This window comes from Thalassophryne amazonica, chromosome 6, assembly GCF_902500255.1.
Source record: "Thalassophryne amazonica chromosome 6, fThaAma1.1, whole genome shotgun sequence".
Taxonomy (NCBI): Eukaryota; Metazoa; Chordata; class Actinopteri; order Batrachoidiformes; family Batrachoididae; genus Thalassophryne; species Thalassophryne amazonica.
The window spans coordinates 46,689,721-46,711,442 of record NC_047108.1 but is presented as its reverse complement, the minus strand read 5'-3'; the positions used below and the strand labels follow the sequence as shown (position 1 = coordinate 46,711,442).

Genomic DNA, 21,722 nt, shown 5'->3' with positions numbered 1-21,722 from the left:
CTAAAACACAATCTGACATTCCAACCAAATCCCGCAATCTGTTTATCAGAATGCCATGGTCAACGGTATCAAACGCCAAAGACAGATCAAGCAGAATCAGCACAGAACATTTGCCAGTAGTAGCTGCCATCATCATGTCACTAGACACCTTCAACAGGGTTGTTTCAGTAGAATGAAACTCACGGTACCCAGATTGAAAAGTGTCATGGATGTCGTTAGCCTGCAAAAATGATCTCAATTGAGCACAGACTACCTTTTCCAAGACTTTGGCCAAGAAAGGGGTTTTAGATATTGGCCTAAAGTTCTTGAGTTCTGTAGAATCCAATTCAGCTTTCTTTAACTGTGGTTCCACAATGGCATGTTTAAAATAACAGGGAAACACACCACTCGACAAAGATATATTAAACATTTTAGCAATGTAGGGCCCGATGGAGTCAAATACATTCACAAACAGTTTAAACGGAAGAACATCCAAAATACCAGAGGATGGCTTCGCTTTATTCATGATGGTTGAGATGTCCTCTACAGTAACAGGCTCAAATGAGGCCCAGCACTGAGTGGGAGGTTCCCAGTGCTGGGGACCATGGCATGGAGGCAGGTTGTCCTTTATAATTCTAACCTTATCAATAAAGAAATCCAGGAACTCCTCACAACTAGTTTTAGCGATAACAGGAGTGACGGCAGCAGGTGACACAAGAGAGCTGATTGTGTCAAAAAGCACTTTAGGATTTCTTTTATTGGAGGCAATCAGGCAATTAAAATAACTCGTCCTGGCCTCCTCTATCATCTTATTTAAGGAAGATATCAAGTCTCTTAAATGTAGCCTGTGAACCTCCAGTTTTGTTGACTTCCATAAGCGTTCAATCTGGCGACATGTTCTCCTTAGAGCCATAATCCCATCATTTATCCAAGGACAGAAACTTTCACGAGGAGCTTTATTAGCCTTAAGTGGTGCCACTTGATCCAAGATAGTGGCACAGTGGCTATTAAAGCTATTCATAAAACAATCAGTTTCAGTGACATTATTAAAAAGTAAAGGGTTGAACTTATCACAGAAAAGCGTAGCTGTTGTCTCTGAGATAATTCTCCTTTCTGCCTTAGTAGAAACAGGTCGAGGCTCAGATGGCAGCATCAAATCAAAGAAAACACAACAATGGTCACTCAGAAGAACATCCTCCACACATAAAGACAACATCAATCTGGAAATTAAAATCACCCAAAATTAAGACCTTTTCCAGTCTAAAAGATGATCTCATGGATGAAGTTCAAATGGAGGGATATGAGCTGTATTTTGTAAACAGAAGATATAAAAAAGGCGGTGGTATTGCTCTGTATACAAAAACAGATCTGATGTGTACAATTGTTGAAGAAATGACAATTATGAATGATGTCATAGAAATTGTAACAGTGGAACTTGTACATGAAACATCTAAGAATATTTTAATCAGTTGTGTATACAGAGCACCAGATTCTTGTGTTGTGAAATTTACAGATAAAATAATTGAATTATTCCATCAAATTAAAAACAAAACGCTTTTTATGTGTGGGGACTTTAATATTAACATAGAAAGCTCCAGCTGCCAAAGATTAAGTGATTTTGTGAATTCAATGTATAGTTTGGGGTTATTCCCCTTGATAACAAAACCAACCAGAATTACATCGCAAAGTGCAACGGTAATTGATAATATATTTACAAACAGAACAGATGAAATTATCAAGAATGGGATCTTCATGCCAGATATTAGCGACCATTTACCAATTTTTTCAATATTTAAATATAAAAATAGGTACAACAAAAAAACTGATATAAACTTTAAAAGAGATAAGTCAGTAAAAGCCTTAGAGGCATTAAAATATGACCTTAAAAATCAAAACTGGGAAGAAGTTTATGTCAGTGATGTTAATGTAGCATATAACTCATTTATGAAAATATTGATGAAATCATACAATATAAATTGTAAATTAATTGAAATTAGTAAGAAAAGAGTAAATAAACCATGGCTGACAAAGGGAATAAAAAATGCTTGTGCAAAGAAAAACTATTTATACAGGTGCTTTTTAAAATTGCAAACAAAGGAATCAGAACATAAATACAAAAAATATAAAAATAAACTATTAACAATAATTAGGAAACAAAAAAAATATTATTACAGTGAAAAACTAAATAAGAGTAAAGATAATATGAGGGTAACATGGGGAATTATAAAAAGTGTGATTGATAGTGATGGAACGAAAGAAACTATTCCAAATTACTTTGTTAAGGAAAATAAAGAGATATATGATATAAAAGAAGTTGCAAATGGGTTTAATGATTATTTTTCAAATGTAGGGTCAAGTCTGGTGGGAAATAAACCAATAATAGAAGATAAATTATGTACATTGGTAAATATGGTCAATAGTATTTTCCTGGACAATGTGGAAAAAGATGAAATAAGAAATATTGTAAAAAACTGTGTAAGCAAAAGATCAACTGACCATGAAGATTTAGACAAGATGACTGTAAAAAGTATAATAGAAATTGTTATTGAACCATTTACTTATATTTGTAATCTGTCTCTGTCAACTGGGGTTTTTCCAGATGAAATGAAAATTGCTAAGGTAGTCCCATTATATAAAAATGGAGACAAACATAATTTTTCTAATTACAGGCCAGTATCATTGCTTCCACAGTTTTCTAAAATTATGGAAAAAGTTTTTGTAACAAGATTGGATAAATTTATTGAGAAACATCATATTTTAAATAATGCTCAGTATGGATTCAGAACAAAACATTCGACAGCTATGGCAATTATGGAACTAATAGAGAAAATATCAACAACAATAGATAATAAGGATTATTTTGTAAGTATTTTTATTGACCTGAAAAAGGCTTTTGATGTTATAGACCACTCAAGATTGCTCCACAAGTTACAACAATATGGAATAAGAGGTGTTGCACATCAGTGGGTAAAAAGCTACTTAGAAAATAGAAAACAGTTTGTTCAGATAAATAATACCAAATCAGAATTGTGTAACATTATTTATGGAGTACCACAAGGATCGGTACTTGGACCCAAACTGTTTATTTTGTATATCAATGATTTTGTGAATGTATCCAATGTGCTTGGCAGCATTTTATTTGCTGATGATACAATGCTGTTTTACTCTGGATCAGATATACAGGAAGTAGCACAAGTGATAAATACAGAGTTGGAAAAAGTTAAACATTGGTTTGATATAAACAGATTGTCACTAAATATTAATAAGACAAATTTCATATTGTTTAATGATAGAGCAAAAAAAAAAAATAATGTGTCATTACAAATAGATGGAATGGATATACAAAGGGTAAAAGAAATGAAATTTTTAGGAGTCATGATTGATGAAGATCTTACATGGAAGTCACACATAAATTACATAAAAGGAAAAATAGCGAAAGCCATTGCTGTTTTGCATAAAGTAAAATATTCATTAAATAGTTATGGTTTATTAACATTGTACAATTCATTGATTGTCCCATATTTAACTTACTGTGTAGAAATCTGGGGATCAACATATACAACCTATATACAACCTTTATTTATTTTGCAGAAAAGAGCTTTAAAAGTGATTAGTAACAGTGGTTTTAGAGATCCATCTAATCCATTGTTTATTAAGTATAGGGTACTTAAATTTCATGATTTAGTCGATTCGAAAATATTACAAACGATGTACCAAGTTAATAAAAATACTTTACCAACAAACATTCAAAATATGTTTGAAAAAAGAGTAAGTAGTTATAAATTGAAAGGAATAGAAGTCTTTAAAAAACCAAGATTTAGAACCAAAGTAAAGGAAAGGAGTATTGCAGTAAATGGTGTCAAATTATGGAACAATCTTAATAAAGAAATTAAAGAATTAAGGTCGCTTAAATTATTTAAAAAACATATTAAATTAGATGTATTAAGTAAGTATGAAACTATGAAGTAAGTCAGTGGGCTGCAAGAAAGTCAAAAAAAAAAAGTAAACTGTTAATAATGTTTGGAGTGTCTTAAGTTTAAATGTAACCTGTCAGTGATGTAATCTATTAATTAATGGTCATAATTATGAAATGGGTCAGTGGTATGTGACAAGTTAAAGAAATGCAATCTGTTAAATAATGTTGACTATGATGCAGTATATTGAAAGATTGTATTGTTAAAAGGGGCGGAAATCATAAGACTTGTTATTCTTTCTGCTCCTTTTCATTCTGGTATTGTGGTGCTTTTGTTTTTTGCTTTTCTGTTTTTCTTTTAAATGAATGAAATAAATATAAAAAAAAAAAAAAATAGAGGTCATCCATGTCCTTATGTCTGTAAGACAATCCTGCAGTTTAGCTAATTGGTGTGTGTCCTCTGGCTTCATGGATAGATAAAGCTGGGTATCATCTGCGTAACAATGAAAATTTAAGCAATGCCGTCTAATAATACTGCCTAAGGGAAGCATGTATAAAGTGGTCCTAGCACAGAACCTTGTGGAACTCCATAATTAACCTTAGTCTGTGAAGAAGATTCCCCATTTACATGAACAAATTGTAATCTATTAGATAAATATGATTCAAACCACCGCAGCGCAGTGCCTTTAATACCTATGGCATGCTCTAATCTCTGTAATAAAATTTTATGGTCAACAGTATCAAAAGCAGCACTGAGGTCTAACAGAACAAGCACAGAGATGAGTCCACTGTCTGAGGCCATAAGAAGATCATTTGTAACCTTCACTAATGCTGTTTCTGTACTATGATGAATTCTAAAACCTGACTGAAACTCTTCAAATAGACCATTCCTCGGCAGATGATCAGTTAGCTGTTTTACAACTACCCTTTCAAGAATTTTTGAGAGAAAAGGAAGGTTGGAGATTGGCCTATAATTAGCTAAGATAGCTGGGTCAAGTGATGGCTTTTTAAGTAATTGTTTAATTACTGCCACCTTAAAAGCCTGTGGTACATAGCCAACTAATAAAGATAGATTGATCATATTTAAGATCGAAGCATTAAATAATGGTAGGGCTTCCTTGAACAGCCTGGTAGGAATGGGGTTTAATAGACATGTTGATGGTTTGGATGAAGTAACTAATGAAAATAACTCAGACAGAACAATCTGAGAGAAAGAGTCTAACCAAATACTGGCATCACTGAAAGCAGCCAAAGATAACGATGCGTCTTTGGGATGGTTATGAGTAATTTTTTCTCTAATAGTTAAAATTTTATTAGCAAAGAAACTCATGAAGTCATTACTAGTTAAAGTTAAAGGAATACTCGGCTCAATAGAGCTCTGACTCTTTGTCAGCCTGGCTACAGTGCTGAAAAGAAACCTGGGGTTGTTCTTATTTTCTTCAATTAGTGTTGAGTAGTAAGATGTCCTAGCTTTACGGAGGGCTTTTTTATAGAGCAACAGACTCTTTTTCCAGGCTAAGTGAAGATCTTCTAAATTAGTGAGGCGCCATTTCCTCTCCAACTTACGGGTTATCTGCTTTAAGCTGCGAGTTTGTGAGTTATACCACAGAGTCAGGCACTTCTGATTTAAAGCTCTCTTTTTCAGAGGAGCTACAGCATCCAAAGTTGTCTTCAATGAGGATGTAAAACTATTGACGAGATACTCTATCTCACTTACAGAGTTTAGGTAGCTACTCTGCACTGTGTTGGTATATGGCATTAGAGAACATAAAGAAAGAATCATATCCTTAAACCTAGTTACAGCGCTTTCTGAAAGACTTCTAGTGTAATGAATCTTATTCCCCACTGCTGGGTAGTCCATCAGAGTAAATGTAAATGTTATTAAGAAATGATCAGACAGAAGGGAGTTTCCAGGGAATACTGTTAAGTCTTCAATTTCCATACCATAAGTCAGAACAAGATGGGTGGCGTTAAAGGACAGTTTTATTAAACACAAATGAGAATAAACAGTCAAGGGTGGAGAAAATCCTTTTCAGAAACCGGTGCAGCCACACTGAATATCATCATACCAGAGTGATGAAGCTACAGAGTCTTCTTCTGAAGATGGGAGAGTTTTCAAATACAGACAAAAATAACCGTCTCTCTTCTTCCAAGATGGTGAGCTCAACGGGAGTTCCTTCCTTCAAGGCAGGTGAATGTCAATACCAACAGTGTTCAAACTTAGAAGTGTTCTTTCTTCAAGGGAGGCACGTGTCAACACAAACAGAATTAAACTTGAATTTTTTTCTTCATAAAAGGACTGCAAACTGAGAAGTCTGTCTTCAGAGGTGGGAATCAACTCAGGAATCTTCTTTATCAAAAGTGACAAAAACTGGAGAAGCTGCTTCAAAGCAAAACCTCAGTATGTACAACAAAAGAATGTCCTTTTCCTTTTAGGAGTGGAATACAAAGTCAATGACAGGATTTAACCAAGGTTTTTTCTTAACTCAAAAGTTCAAACCCAGAGAACAGAGTTAACTCAGAAAATCTTTTCTTCTTAGTAATGAGTTGAACTCCAGAGTGCAAAACCAAAATCATACTCACTACCAAATCTGGTAATCATGAAACATCCTAGAAATAAAGCTGTTGCACTATTAGACACCATAAACATACATTTAAACATATATAAATACAATGAACAGGAGTCATTATAGTATATAGCCAGCCTTAATTGTTGCAGGTGGACACCCAAGCAGGTGCACTTAAAAGACTGATGATGTGTAGGGAATTTAAGAGAACACCAGAGGACAGTAAACATTCAGACATTACCTGAAACTGAAAATAATAAAAGGGAACACCAGATAGCCAGACATTGCTAGAAACTGAAGGAAATAGATAAATCCATCACTGAGTGACTGTGCAAGAAGAAGAAGAGTGAGGAAAGCCACCAAGACAACCCAGAAGAAGTTATAGGCTTATGTGGCTGTCATCGGAGAAATTGTGCACCGTGCAAGCCTTGCCTTGTTGTATCACCAGCTTCATGATGAAGTGGTATAGAGGACGATTTTCTTAAAAAGAAGACCTGAACGTTTAGCTACAAATTGCCAGAATGTACATCTGAGATGTAAGCCTAGATTTGATCTGTTTTGGTGAAAGAATATCCTTCTCCACTCTACTCCACTATGAAACTAAGAGTGGTGATGCTGACGCCGTCGTGGACCCGGGGAGGTCACATGACCTCTGCCCTGATTCTGCTGTGGACCCAGGGGGATCACACGATTGTCCTCCTGTCTCTGCAGAATGCAGAGGCAGGAGGCTGGCTATAACATGAAACAAACAAGAAACCAAGCTCCTATTTCAGAGATTTAATTCTTGCTCTATCAGTATTTAACTAGTGAATAATTATTGTGTGTTCTGCCAGTGGAATGCGCAGAGAACTATGCATAAAGCTGGCTGTGTGCATTCTACCAGCAGAATGCACCATGATTATTCACCTGTTTGCTAAAATACATGAATGAAAAAGAACTAAATATCTGAAATAGAAGGATTTGTTTTTAATTGCCAGCGTGTGAAAATGCTAAGTTATGTGGCTGAGTTCATGCATTGGCAGAGTTCTGTTATGGATTTACCTACACCAAAAAAGGAGGTTCCAATTTTATGTCTATTTGTCTGTCTTGCAGTTATCAGTCAGAAAACAAGTGCTAAAAAGCAATAAAGTTCTATTTTTTTTTTTTTTTTTTTTTTGCCATTTGCAGTATTAAAACCACACTGGAAAAAGGGTGCAAGGAGCTCAAAAGTGCACTAGCAAGACATACACAAACAATAAAAAGACATAAAAGAACATAAAAAAAACACCATAAAAATGACAAAGCCACAAAATAATTTAAGATACATTTAAAACTAATCAGAGTGTTGATCATTGCCACAGCTTGTGGGAAGAAACTTTTTCTATAATGCGATGTCCTACATTTATTAGACCGATAGCACCTACCTGAGGGAAGAAGCTCAAACAAGTCCCTGGCGGGATGCAGGAGGTCTTTAGTAATAGCCAAAGACCGGGACTGAAGCCTTTTTTGTAAATGTCCTCCAGGATGGACAGTTCCACACCAATAGTCCTACTGGCTGAACAAACCACTCTATTCAAAGCCTTTCTTTCTTTAGCAGTGGCATTTCCAAACCATGCAATTATAGCATTTGTAAAAAGACTTTCAATGCAGCTGTGATAAAAATTTAGGAGAATATTCTTAAGAGTGAATTCTTTCATCTTACGCAGAAAGAAAAGCTGTTGTTGAGACTTTTTAACAATTTTGTTAGTGTTATAATTCCAGCTCAAGTCATCAGATAAAAACACTCCCAGAAATTTACAGTTTTCAAATGTTTTCACCTCAGCACCATTTAATATGATAGGAACATAAGATCTATTTTTACTGAAGTCAACAACCAATTCACACGTTTTTGCAGTATTTAACTTCAAATTGTTTTCCTCACTCCAGGAAACCACCTTTTGCACTTCAGATCTATACAAAGAGTCGTCATGAGAAGAGATCAAACCAGTAATAGTTGTGTCATCTGCATACTTAATTATCATATTGTTAGAAAAGGATGCTACAGTCATAAGTGTACAAAGTGTACAACAATGGGCTTAAAATACAACCTTGTGGCAAGCCAATATTTACAGTAATTTCATCAGAGCCAAAGCCATTAATCTTGACTTGTTTCCTTGCCCAGGTGTTTACTGAGTTCAAAGCAAATGAAATAGCATCCTCCACGCTTCTGTCTATATGCGAACTGAAGTGGATCAACAGACACAGAGACCTGGGCTTTTATGTTCTCCAGCACAAGACGTTCAAAGGTTTTTATCAACACTGATGTAAGCGCGACTGGCCTATAGTCATTTAAACAAGTAATAGGTGACTTCTTAGGCACTGGAATGACAATTGACCTTTTAAAACTGAGTGGCACAGTACAGCACCTCAGATACATATTGAAGAGGTCAGTTAAAACAGGTGCAAGTTGCTCTGAGCACAGCTTCAAAACATGGGGAGGAATGCCGTCCGGCCCAGGCGCCTTCCTGACCTTAGTCCTGGACAGGGCCCTCCTTACATCCTCCTGTAAAATCGTGAGACCATTTTCCTCATCGCTCACCAAAACGTCCACTACTGAGGTATTACCTAGATTTACAGAATTTGACAGTATCTCACTAGGCATGCTGACAAAACTCGTAATGTCAACAAAAAGCACAACCTGTTTATTTGATCCTATACCAACAAAACTGTTTAAGGACCTGTGGCCCACTCTTGGGCCGACTGTGCTGGAAATGATTAATCTTTCTTTAACTTCTAGATCTGTTCCTAAATGTTTCAAATCTGCAGTGATTAAACCATTACTTAAGAAACCTAATCTTGACCCTAGTGTATTGACAAACTATCAGCCGATATCAAATCTATCATTTTTGTCTAAAATTCTGGAAAAAGTGGTGTCACGGCAGCTCGTAGACTATCTTACTGAGAATAATCTCTTTGAGCCACTGCAGTCTGCTTTTAGAAAATATCATTCCACAGAGACAGCTCTCACTAAAGTGGTGAATGATCTTATGCTTACAATGGATTTGGACACCACTACGGTTGTGTTGCTGTTCGATCTCAGTGCTGCATTTGATACAATGGATCATCATATTCTACTTGATAGGCTGGAAAATCACTTTGGGATTACTGGGAGTGCCCTTGCATGGCTGACGTCATACTTGACCAGTCGTTCTCACTGTTTTGTACAGTAACACTGCCTCTAACCTTAGTGACATGAAATTTGGGGTTCCACAGGGGTCTGTCTTAGGCCCCGTGCTTTTCTCCCTTCGTATAGCACCCCTTGGGCACATATTCCGGCATTTTGGGATTACCTTTCACTGCTATGCAGATGATACTCAGTTATACATGCCGATAACTGCTAGTAATCTCGTTCATATAAAATCCTTAGAAGATTGCCTTGCAGCAGTGAGAAGTTGGATGTCTAGAAACTTCCTACTTTTAAACTCTGATAAGACTGAAATGATGGTTCTTGGTCCAGTGAGACATTGGCATCAATTTGTCCAGTTAACGCTCAGCCTCGGCTCATGTGTCATACATCACACTGACAAAGTGAGGAACCTTGGGGTAATTTTTGATCCTTCGTTGTCCTTTGGCCTCCACATTAGAAATATTACTAGGACTGCTTTCTTCCACCTGCGAAATATAGAGAAGATTCATCCCATCCTGTCTATGGCTGATGCTGAGACCCTGATCCATGCATTTATCTCTTCTAGATTGGACTACTGCAATGTTCTATTTTCTGGTTTACCAAAGTCTAGCATTAGGGGTCTCCAATTGGTTCAAAATGCTGAAGCCAGACTTTTGACATGAAGCAGAAAGTTCGACCACATTACACCCATTTTAGCATCCCTTCACTGGCTTCCTGTCCCAGTGAGATCAGATTTTAAGGTTCTCCTACTAACCCATAAAATTATTCATGGACTGGCACCTCCCTACCTTCCTCCCTACCGCACTTATTTTCCCTTTCATATTTCTAGCATACTGGTACAGTTTTGTTTTATGCTTTTTACTCATTTAATTCATTTATTAGTAATTGGAGCGGGCCACGGCCTCAACTTTACCTAAATTCTGGGTCTTTTAGTGAAGTTTAGGGCTAGTGGCTGGCAATCACCTTAGTATTTCTCTGTTTTTCTTGTTGTTTAATGCTGGCAAATTATACAGTATTTTTTGTCTTTTTGATGCCTGATTCTGTTTTTTCTCTCTGTTTAAGGTGTAGCTCTATCCAGAGATGGGAGTTGTATTCGTGTTGGCGATCCTCCTGTCCTGTGCGCCAATAGCATTTCTTGTATATTTGTCCTTGAATTGTTCTGTAATTTATGTTTGTCGCATGGCCCAAGCAGAGGGTCACCCCTTTGAGTCTGGTCTGCTTGAGGTTTCTTCCTCAGAGGGAGTTTTTCCTTACCACTGTTGCTCTGGGGGTTGGTATGGTTAGACCTTACCTGTGTGAAGCGCTTTGAGGCAAGTCTGTTGTGATTTGCTGTATAAATTAAAATAAATTGAAAATTTAAATTGCGTCTGTCTGGTTGGTGGGTTAGGGTCTGGTACCTGGGCGGGGGGGTGGTGCCTCTTCCCGGGGCTCTGGTGTATGTGGCCCCCCATGCCCTGGCCTCTCCCTCCAGGTTTGTGGGGCCCACCTGTCTCCCTTTGGCTCCTTGGCTGCCCCTGCTGCTCCGGGGTCCCATCTTGCACATTTAGTAAACACCTTCACTAATTTAGAGTCGGAGTCACTAGGTGGTGGTGGGTTTGCAGAGCAGGTTGTGGTACAGCGGTGTGCCACGTCCGCCCACGGCAGTCTGCCATTTGCCATCTCTTTGACTGCTTTTAATGCAACACCTTAGGTTTGCTCACTTAGGGGGTCGTACACAGCAAGGGAGATTAATTATAACAACTATGGTAGGGTTGGTAGGTAGGGTGAGTGTGGCATGTGGGGTTAGCCCCGAATGGCTGTGGATGTCTGGGGCTCTCGGGTAGGGTACTGCCTCGCTGGTTCTGCCATGGTCCTGTGGCCCTGCTCTGGGCCTGTGGGGCCGGGGTCCCACAGCCAGTTGTGGGGGTGGTTGGTGGCGGTGGGGCACAGGTGTTGGTGGCTGCTGGGGGGGTGGGGGCTGTGGTCTCGCTCGGGTGGTTTCCTGATCATGGGCTTTGGTGTTTGGGGTGGGATCTGGGGTGGGTTGGGGGTGGTGGGGGGGTTGGGAGGCCCTGCTGGCTGCGCTGGGGGAGTCTGGCTGTCAGGGGCCTTGTGTGCTTCCTGGCCCTGGGATTGGGCCTCCCCTCTTGTCTGGGGGCCCCCGCCCTCGTATGGCTCGGTAGTCCCTACCTGTGCTTTGGATTTGGTTGCGGTGACTCCTTTGCCCCCTGTCCTTGCCGCCGCTTGTGCCCTTCTTCAGGGGCCGTGGTCCTGGTGGTGTGGTTCTGGGGCTACCCCTACTGGTGGGCTCATGCCGGGGCCCTGTGTGCTTCCCTTGGGTATGGGGCTGCTCCCTGTGCCTCCGTGGGGAGGGGTGGTGTCGGGGGTGCATTCCGGCGCCGTCGAGCCGCTCCTCTGTTGGTTTGTCATGCTGCCCAGTGGCTCTGGAGGCTCCCCTTCCTGGCCCCTGTGCCCTTCTGCTGCCCTTTTTCTCCTGATTTCTCCCGGGGCCCTGCATCCTGGACCCATTTCCGCCGGTGCTCGCGGCCAGCCTCATGGCGTCTGATGTGTCGGGGTGGTCCATGTCATATGGTAAGATTCTGTACTCTTGTCTTGGCCCAACACACCAGCCACAGTAGTGATCAGATATTTAGCTGTGATCTGGGTCTCTGTGCGTGGATGGTTGTGGGTTTGTGGCCATCACCACAATTCGGTTTTGGGTGCTCTCAAGGGGATCAAGACTCTGGTGTCCTAGATTAGGGTATGGATGCTCACTAATTAGACAACAGACTGTTGCTGTCACTGTTTGTTTATGTGTGGTTGTTTGTCCTGGTATGTTGTATGGTTGGGGCCCCTTCTCCTCGGTGTCTCACTTCACAGTTATTGTCTTCACCACTCGCCTTTTGCTCTTGTTTGTCTTTGTGTTGTTTTGGTTGTCAGCCCTACCTGATACAAGTTGTCGGTTGGCTTTGAGTAGGATGTTGTAGGCTGATCGGGAAGGTCGGATGGGAGTCACACACACACCACATTCACTCATGCACCTTCTGTCTTGCAAGAATAAATTGCATATATGGGTAATAATGTTCATAAATGGTTCTGCCAGTGTGGCATTTACCATTACTATATATGCAGACGGGAAAAAAAAAACTTTCTTTGGAATACAAGAGTCAATACAGAAGTTTATATATCCAGTAACAGTCTTGCAATATTCATTCAGATCTTCAGATGGGAAGACAGACCAATCTGTAGCGTCAAAACAGCCTTGCAATTTTAATTCATTATCCTCTGTAACAAATTGTACATAGCAGACATAACCAATGTTCTGTGAAAATGAATTCAGAAACTGAAAAAGTAGGAAAAAAAGCAAAGAAAAACCTGACAACACCACAAAAAAACTTTGATTCAAGTGCATGAACTAAATACATACTACTGATATTTGATGACATCTAATTTCGCTTATGAAAAGCAAATTCTAACAGGACTTTCACCTTGAAATTTTTTCCAAGGTAAAATTTTGTGAAATTGAAAACTAGTGTTGGCGGTGGTTTGCGCTCTACGAGTTTTTAATTTTGTTTCATTTTGTGCTTATGGAAATTGGCACATGCAAATCCTCACTTCATTTTCCTGCTGTCTAAGTCATGTTTCCACCCACTCCCCAGTTACATTTTTATTCTTAGTAAATCACCTGCAAATCTGTCTTCACCCCAATGTGCAAAACTTTAGATTGCCCACCCATTTGTTAACAAACCGCATTTGTTATCTGGGGTCTTAATATATCAGGTCCTTCATCCCCATTTTACCAAGCCCATCACTTTGAACTGGAACACTTTGAACTATGAGACTCACCAAAGAGGTTGCTGTATGTAATGTTTTTCATCACCACCATGATATTACTTTAAGAAAGAGCTGCACATCTAAATATGCAGGTTTTGAGCAACGGACAGATATTCACCATCAGGTGGGTGTTGAGTTGTTTCAGTACTGTAAAAGTAGTCTGGAACAAATACCTGTTTCAGTGTGCAATGTAAAAACTCCAAGCGAGGACATGTCTCGCAGTGATGCTGACAGGCAGAAATTCCTGGCGCTACATAAACACCTCACAAGCTCTGTGTTTTTAATTGATCTGGCAGGAGTGGATACCAGTCATCACACTCAGCTCTCTATTGACATTGAAAGCCATAAAACCAAGCAGCGGTTAATACACATTGAAGGCTGAGCAGTGTACATCTCTGGGACTGTTTAAAAATGTTGAACTGGGTGAAAAGTGGGAACAACATCAGACATATTCAGTTTTATCAATCTGTGACAAGACAGTCTCACAAAAATAATGCCAGAATCGGCAGTCGTACAAATGCTAAAACCCATTGAGAAGCATGTTTAGCCACAGGACTGCAATGCTTTGATCATCCATGGAGACCATGAGGTGCAACCACTTGGGGCCTGGTTTACTCTGGGGTCTGTTACACAGGACGGCAGGAGTTGTGTGTCAGTTGTTTGTGAGGCTTAAAGCATGACCGATCTGCAGAGGGGACGTGAAAACACCTTTCTCTGTAACTGCTTCACCAGTCCTTCTGCTGTGTTGTTTTCTCTGGGGGAGTTGGTGTGCTACAAATGACGTCACATTTCCATCTGCCACTTTTTTGACATATACAGTATGCTGGATTTTAAGTGGTTTGCTATGATCTAAAAACATGACGGCATATTTCCTCACTGTTCATATACACTCCAAGAGAGAAAGAGGACAAAACATGCTAAATATTAAATGCTTAATTTTCCACACACTTCAGTTTAGATTTATCTTCTGTGCGTGCACACGTATGTGTACGTACATTTCTCTCTCATTCAAGCGGCCCTTGTGCGGTCATAAAATCACAGAGAACATTGCAGGATGCCAAAGAGCCACACAGCTGCCGTGAGGACCTTACAAGTCCCGCTTGGTATCCACTCACAAACCGCCATGATCACCATGGTCACTGTGAATTATGAAGCTGCACATGACTGCTGTAGAAAAGTTGCCAAGGCAGGAGAATGCTCAAATATCATGCAGGCTCTGTACAACCAGCCCAGTCTCATGTTTTTTTTTTTCATGCTCCCATGACGAAATGAGTCAAAGTTTTGTGACGGGGTTTTTTTAACTCACTATTCCTAACCCTACTCCTACTCCCGACCCTAACCTTAACCATAACCTAATCTTACTCTTTCCCCCCACCCTAACCATAACCACTCCGACCCCTCCCCCCCCCCCGGCTTCACTTTTAATTTCATGCAGCCATCACGGAAGGAATTAGAATGAATTTGTGCTGCTGTGATGAAAATGAGGCACTTTTCGTCACAATATCACAAACAAATAGATTAATGTATATTTCGTGCTGCTGAATCACGACTTGCCCTGAGACCAGGTTGGTACAACGGGGGTTTAAGATCACAGATAATGAGTACTATATTGTTTGGGAAATCTCAAGTTCTGCATGTTGGGGCAGAGACAATTTTGCAGGTGATTTACTAAGATTAACTGCACAATTGACAGTGCGTGGTAACATGATGTCGACAGCGGTATTGAAATGAGGATTTTGTGCATGTTAATGTTTGCCACCATAGAGGCCATGGATGGAGAGCAGAGTGACCATAAGTGCAAAATGAAGCTCAGCCAAATGGAGATTGAGGTATTAATGTAAGAGGTGAAGAAGCACATGGGTGAGATCAAGGAGAACATAAAGGAACACCAGGAGGATATCTGAAGTGAGAAAAGCTGACTCGATATGAATACACGAACAAAAGAGAAATTAACCTACAGTAAGCATGCTGGTGACCAGTGGAAGAGATAATTCTAAGCACCCCAGAAAAGCAGGTGCAGCTTGGTCATGCGATGAACCAGTGACTGGAATTGAAAACAGGTTTGGGGCCTTATCATGAGATACAAGGCCTGAAGCAGGTGCTGCATGCTGCAGGCTGCATTTGAAAGTCACCCTTTCGCAGGAACAGGCCCACTGACGGCGTGAGGAATGCTGGATGACCTGTGTAGACTTCTCATCTTCTTTATATTACTTTGTTTGATTTCTTGTTTTCTGTTTGTTCATCTTTGTAAAACTTTGCAAAACCTTGTAACTGTTAGTTGCCTAAGCAGTGGGTCACCCCTTTGAATCTGGTCTGCATGAGGCTGCTTCTTCAAATCAGAGGGGGTTTTTCTTGACCACTGTCACCTGTGTGCTTGCTCTAGGAGTTGGTAAGGTTAGACCTTAATTGTGTGAAGCGCCTTGAGGGAGCTTTGTTGTGATTTGGTGCTGTATAAATTAAATTGAAATTGAGGTGTTGATCCAAGTGAAGGAAACCATAATTAGGTTGACCCCCCCCAACAAATCTATGTATGTATACATCAAAAGAAACAACATAAATATGCTCCTATATTAAATGTTTATTAAAAAACAATATGATTATTCAGTTTATATTTCTTACAGAGCCTTCTTATGATGAAGTGGAGCAGAGGAGGAGGTTCTTTCACCAAAACATCAAATCTAGGCCTGCATCTCAGATGCACCTTTTGCTAAATTGTAGCTGAACTTTCAGGTGTTCTTTTTAAGAAAACCCTCCTCTATACCACTTCATCATGAAGCTGCATAAATGAGGACACAAAATGCAAAACATGCACTATGCACAATTTCCACAATCCCTGCCAGAGAAGCCTATAAGGTCTTCTGGGTTGTCTGGGTGTCTCGGTGGTAGCACGAATGAGCCTGAATGCCACCCGAATGAGGATTCGATCCACATTTGGGCAAATTTGAGGTGCATTCGAAATCCTCATACAGCATTCTTACAGCAGTCGGCGCATTCATATGGCCAGAGCGCATGCATTCACCAATTGTGATGCGCCCATGGTGGAAAACATCGACGGTGATCGAGGTGCAGTCATACCGCAATCTGACTGCAGTCATAAAATTCATATGGCATGAAAATGCAATTCGAAGCATTTGGAGAGTGTTTGAGGTGCTGTTCGAAATGTTCAAGCATGTCGAATCCTGGCTGAATGTCTCGATCGTGTGCCCCGTCACACTAGAGGCCGAACACTGCACAAATGGACATTTAACCTACATTTGGGCAAATTTGAGCCACACTTGAAATCCTCGTACAGCATTCTTGTGTGCATCCCACACAGTCGGGCATATATGTGCATTCAGGCCGAATGTAGAGCACATGCTGACCACTGTCAAGGTGTGTTCGAGGTGGGAAAAGCTTGTATGGCAGTTGAAGTGCAGTCAGATTGCATTCTAAATGTTCTGATGATGTCAAAACAGCAATCGAGACAGTCTGATTGCATACAAGGGCAAATTGCCATGGTCAGGCATGGCAAATCCTGTCGGCATGTCCTGATTGTGGCACGGATGAGCCCAGTGGTGGGCACAGTTCCGATAATCCGATAACCGATAATTATTGAAGATAAAGTTTTCATTATCGGAATATCTTTTCAGATATTGTTATTGTGTTTGCGTTTATTAAATTCCACGCATCTTAAATGTAGCAAGATTATCTGGAATTTTGTTCTGGCAGGTTTTCAAGGTCTCTACTGCCATCTACTGGCCAGTAATGTTCATGGCAGTATTCAAACTGAAGCTGGGCAGACACTATGATATTTTCAATCACTGTACTCGGTTCCAGCTCAAAATGTATCAAGGAACCGCATGGTGTAAAAGTTCAGAGCGCACGATTTATGTTCTCACACACATTGTATGTTCAAAAACCACACGTCGGACTCGTGTTTCCAGAAGCAAAACATAAACAGAAGCTTTTTTTTCAAACTTAATTTACAAAAACTCTTGATAGGAGACATCAAAGTTTAAACAAAACAAAACAAACAACAACAACAACAAAAAAAACATTACAAGACAGGTCTGCAGTGTTTGCACAAGCACAGTGCGAGTGGTTGGATGCTTGTAGCGCTTCAGCAGCGGGATACCCTCATGATGGCCAACCAGAATATCAAACAGGTTTGATTTTCATCTGACCATATGATCGCCGATCAGGAGGTGGTCATGAGATGTTAAACGCAGCTCATTACACCATGTATACTAAACGATGCAGGACGCATGTTTAACCTGAAACAAAAAATTCTCGCACGAATGAAAAATCAGCTATAAAAGGACCAAAACTCGCACTGGCACCAGTAGATCATGGCAGTGTTCTATTTATTTTGACACCGGTTATATCAGACGGTTATCTAATTACAACTTGGCTTTTGAAAATGCCTTTTTTTTTTACAAATAAAAAATGGCATATTTTACAAAAGCACATTTATCTGTAAACACCAACACACATCACACCTCACATTAACTAGTTGGTTTACATAGAATGAATCAACCAATCAGTGTTAGTGGAGACACATTTTACCCAGAATGCCATCTGTCTGTGTTTGTTACAAAACTTCAGAATTAGTGCATTATTCAACATTAAAAGATATATGTTATATCTTAACTTTGCACAAATGACAGAATTTACATTAATGGAGTTATTCTATCAGTATTCATTTTATCTATACACCAAACCATAACTCAGCACTGATTTATTTTCCAAGACCTCGGTCTGATGGCAGCATTGTGATTGAGTAGAGTTGAGCTTTGTGGCTCCTCTCAGTTGCTTCTGTGCTGGAGGCCACATAGCGAACTGGAGCTTCCAGCAGGGGGCAGGACACTCAAAGACAGAAGTGTTGACTCATTGTTTGGGTCTGTTGTCACTTTTGATGCTTCCAAAATCGATCGTGGTTTAAAACTCAAAATCAGCTTGTTAGCAGTTGCAAGTGTACCGGAGACAATACTGGAATTTAATGGTTATTGGTTATCTGTAACTTCCGATACATTTTTAGGTGGTTTATCATTTTAGCTTTATTGAAGATAACTTTTCAGTTATCTGATTATCTGTTATCGAAGTTCATTTTTTGGTTATCTGTGCCCACCACTGGATGAGCCATATGTGCACCTCCACTGGATTCATTTCAGGGACCGGAAAAGAAATATTGTTATGTGCAATGTTTGTGGCATGCATTCATTTTGTAAACCAGATGTGAACACTGTGTCAGTGCGGGTCAATACATCTCAGTCACAGCGTAGCGCACACATTTGAATGGGCTGTTATACCCATAATAAACCATATACTACAAATACACTGTCATTCCCTCCCATGGGTTAGATATTGTATGTGAAATAATATGATCATCATAGCTGTAACACGAAGTGCAGGTGTACTGCACTGCTCTGCTGACCCATGGCAAGTAGATGCATTTCACAGGCTTGGCACGGCGCACCATAATTTTGCTGAAGGGGATGTGACAGCTATAATACACCTCTCATGACATGAACACCATGTATGTCTGTAGGAGGAATGACGGGGCAACTGGTTCGCCAGCCTTTCACAACATAAATAGAAATAAAAGCTCACCTTCAGAATGGCTCCAGGTGTGTTTTATAGCTCAGGCCAGACACCAGCAGGAGCTGCAGCCTGCCAGCACCATGAGCTGCCAACATCAGCTTTCAAATCAATCAATCAATCAATCAATTTTTTTAAATAGCGCCAAATCACAACAAACAGTTGCCCCAAGGCGCTTTATATTGTAAGGCAAGGCCATACAATAATTATGTAAAACCCCAACAGTCAAAACGACCCCCTGTGAGCAAGCACTTGGCTACAGTGGGAAGGAAAAACTCCCTTTTAACAGGAAGAAACCTCCAGCAGAACCAGGCTCAGGGAGGGGCAGTCTTCTGCTGGGACTGGTTGGGGCTGAGGGAGAGAACCAGGAAAAAGACATGCTGTGGAGGGGAGCAGAGATCGATCACTAATGATTAAATGCAGAGTGGTGCATACAGAGCAAAAACAGAAAGAAACAGTGCATCATGGGAACCCCCCAGCAGTCTACGTCTATAGCAGCATAACTAAGGGATGGTTCAGGGTCACCTGATCCAGCCCTAACTATAAGCTTTAGCAAAAAGGAAAGTTTTAAGCCTAATCTTAAAAGTAGAGAGGGTGTCTGTCTCCCTGATCTGAATTGGGAGCTGGTTCCACAGGAGAGGAGCCTGAAAGCTGAAGGCTCTGCCTCCCATTCTACTCTTACAAACCCTAGGAACTACAAGTAAGCCTGCAGTCTGAGAGCGAAGCGCTCTATTGGGGTGATATGGTACTACGAGGTCCCTAAGATAAGATGGGACCTGATTATTCAAAACCTTATAAGTAAGAAGAAGAATTTTAAATTCTATTCTAGAATTAACAGGAAGCCAATGAAGAGAGGTCAAATGCCTCATCCACCACAAAATATAATTCCCATATGGCGCGATGCCCCACTACACATCATGGCAGGTAACATGCAACTGCAAGCTCCACACAGTCTGAAGCATTGACTGTTTGCCAGGGCACATGCGTGAAACACAGTATGGTCAGCTCATGGATGTAATATCCTGGAGAGAGGGAAGGTGTGGGGCTCTCTCATCTGCTCGAACCGCTGTGCAAGCATGAGCTCTGATAACCTGACTGCACCGTGGGTCCTGCATGAAGCTCCCTGATCTAAATGAACCACTGCACATGCGTGAAGCTGGATCAAGTGATCGCTCAGCTGTGTGTGCTCATAAACAGCTGAATGGTTTGCTGCACATGAGTGAGCCCATCTGGACAGCTGCCAAACAATTCATTCCCTAGTGGGTAAGGGAGAGAGAGAGGGCACATGTATAACGGGGGTGGGGGGCGTGCGGCTGCTGATGTGTCAGACCCTGCCTTACCACCCCTCTGGTTTTCCTATTTTATCCAATATATGGACCGATGTGTCATACAAGGTCCCCCGATTTACTGCACTGCACCGCAGACTGGTGGCTATTACCCATAATAACTCCTGTGGGTGTGCACGTCCATAATGTGATCACATGCATCACATGCACTACAGTGATGCGATAGTCAGGGGACCCTGGTTTATATGTAAAATCAGTCCATGGGTTGGATGCCATGCAAAACCCAGCAGTGTGACACACCAGGTCTTCAAAAGAGTAGACCACAGCAGATGCTCTGCCATGCTCCTCCCCTTGCTTGCATTCCACAAAGACCTCCGGTCATGAACAGACTGTACACGTACAGGCACATTCTGCATATTCCTGCAGCATTCTGCCAGCATTGAGTGGTTTCGTGCTGTGGCCACATCTGATTTGCACTCTGGGCATCCGTACTGTGTTCCAGCTGCAGCTGACCTGATGTAGGGAGCTGTTGCACACCAAATGTGCGGGATTCATTCGTAGCAGCTTCAACACACATTCTGGGCATTCATACGGCATTTGTACAAGGCTGTCCCAATGACTGTCTCTCCAGAAAGATCTGGAAAGGGGTGTGGCAACCAGGAGAAAGGACCAAAGGGAAACACGCATCACAAAGCAGACAATAGCAGGCAAGAAAAGTCACTCCACCAAAACCCCAAACAAACAGTGACAGAAAATTATTATATAATTTATATACCAATAAATCTCGGTTGTCGTCCTGCGTCCTTGTTTTGTTTGTGTGATTATTGTTTTTCTGTGCTGATGGGGATTTTTTTCCTCATTGCTGCTGTGTAACGCAGCGGCTATGAGGGTTTTTTTCAGTGGTGTCAAAAGTACACACATTTGTTACTTAAGTAGAAGTATAGATACTGCAGTTTAAAAACACTCTGGTAAAAGTTGAAGTATCAACTTGACCTTTTTACTCAAGTAAAAGTGAAAAAGTATGTGCTCCAAAACCTACTTAAAGTATAAAAGTATAAAGTAACCTTAAAAAAAAAAAAAGGTAGATGCCACTATATGAATTGAAAGCTTAATTTAAAAACTGATTCGTTCTACATGTGGCCCAAGACCCAAAACCCAAAATTACCCCCCAACACCACCTGCACGAAAATGTTTCAATTCTAGAAGCTCTGAAATGCAATCTGGGACTATTCCAGACAATAAACTGCAGTGAGTGCAGCATCCATTTAGTGAGAAAAAAAAAACTTTCCTTATTCAGATTCATTCCAGTAGTATTCTGCTCTTACTAGGATGCAGCAGTTTTCTAGTTTGGCAGATAGTTCTGGAGGAAATCACTGAAGAAATTAACACATTGACAATATGGTTTGACCGAAACAAACTGTCATTAAACTTAAATAAAACAG

At 40.5% G+C, this 21,722-nt stretch overlaps 1 protein-coding gene and 1 long non-coding RNA gene across 3 annotated transcripts in view; one reads left to right on the top strand and one right to left on the bottom strand.

Moving 5' to 3' along the window:
• The window catches only part of ntsr1 (neurotensin receptor 1 (high affinity)), a 336,505-nt gene that overhangs the window by 119,671 nt on the left and 195,112 nt on the right, over positions 1–21,722 (bottom strand). The window lies entirely within an intron of this gene.
• On the top strand, positions 13,106–20,659 carry LOC117512146. Its single transcript, XR_004561225.1, has 3 exons — positions 13,106–13,115; positions 19,555–19,558; positions 20,571–20,659. It is a non-coding gene; the product is annotated as an uncharacterized LOC117512146 (long non-coding RNA).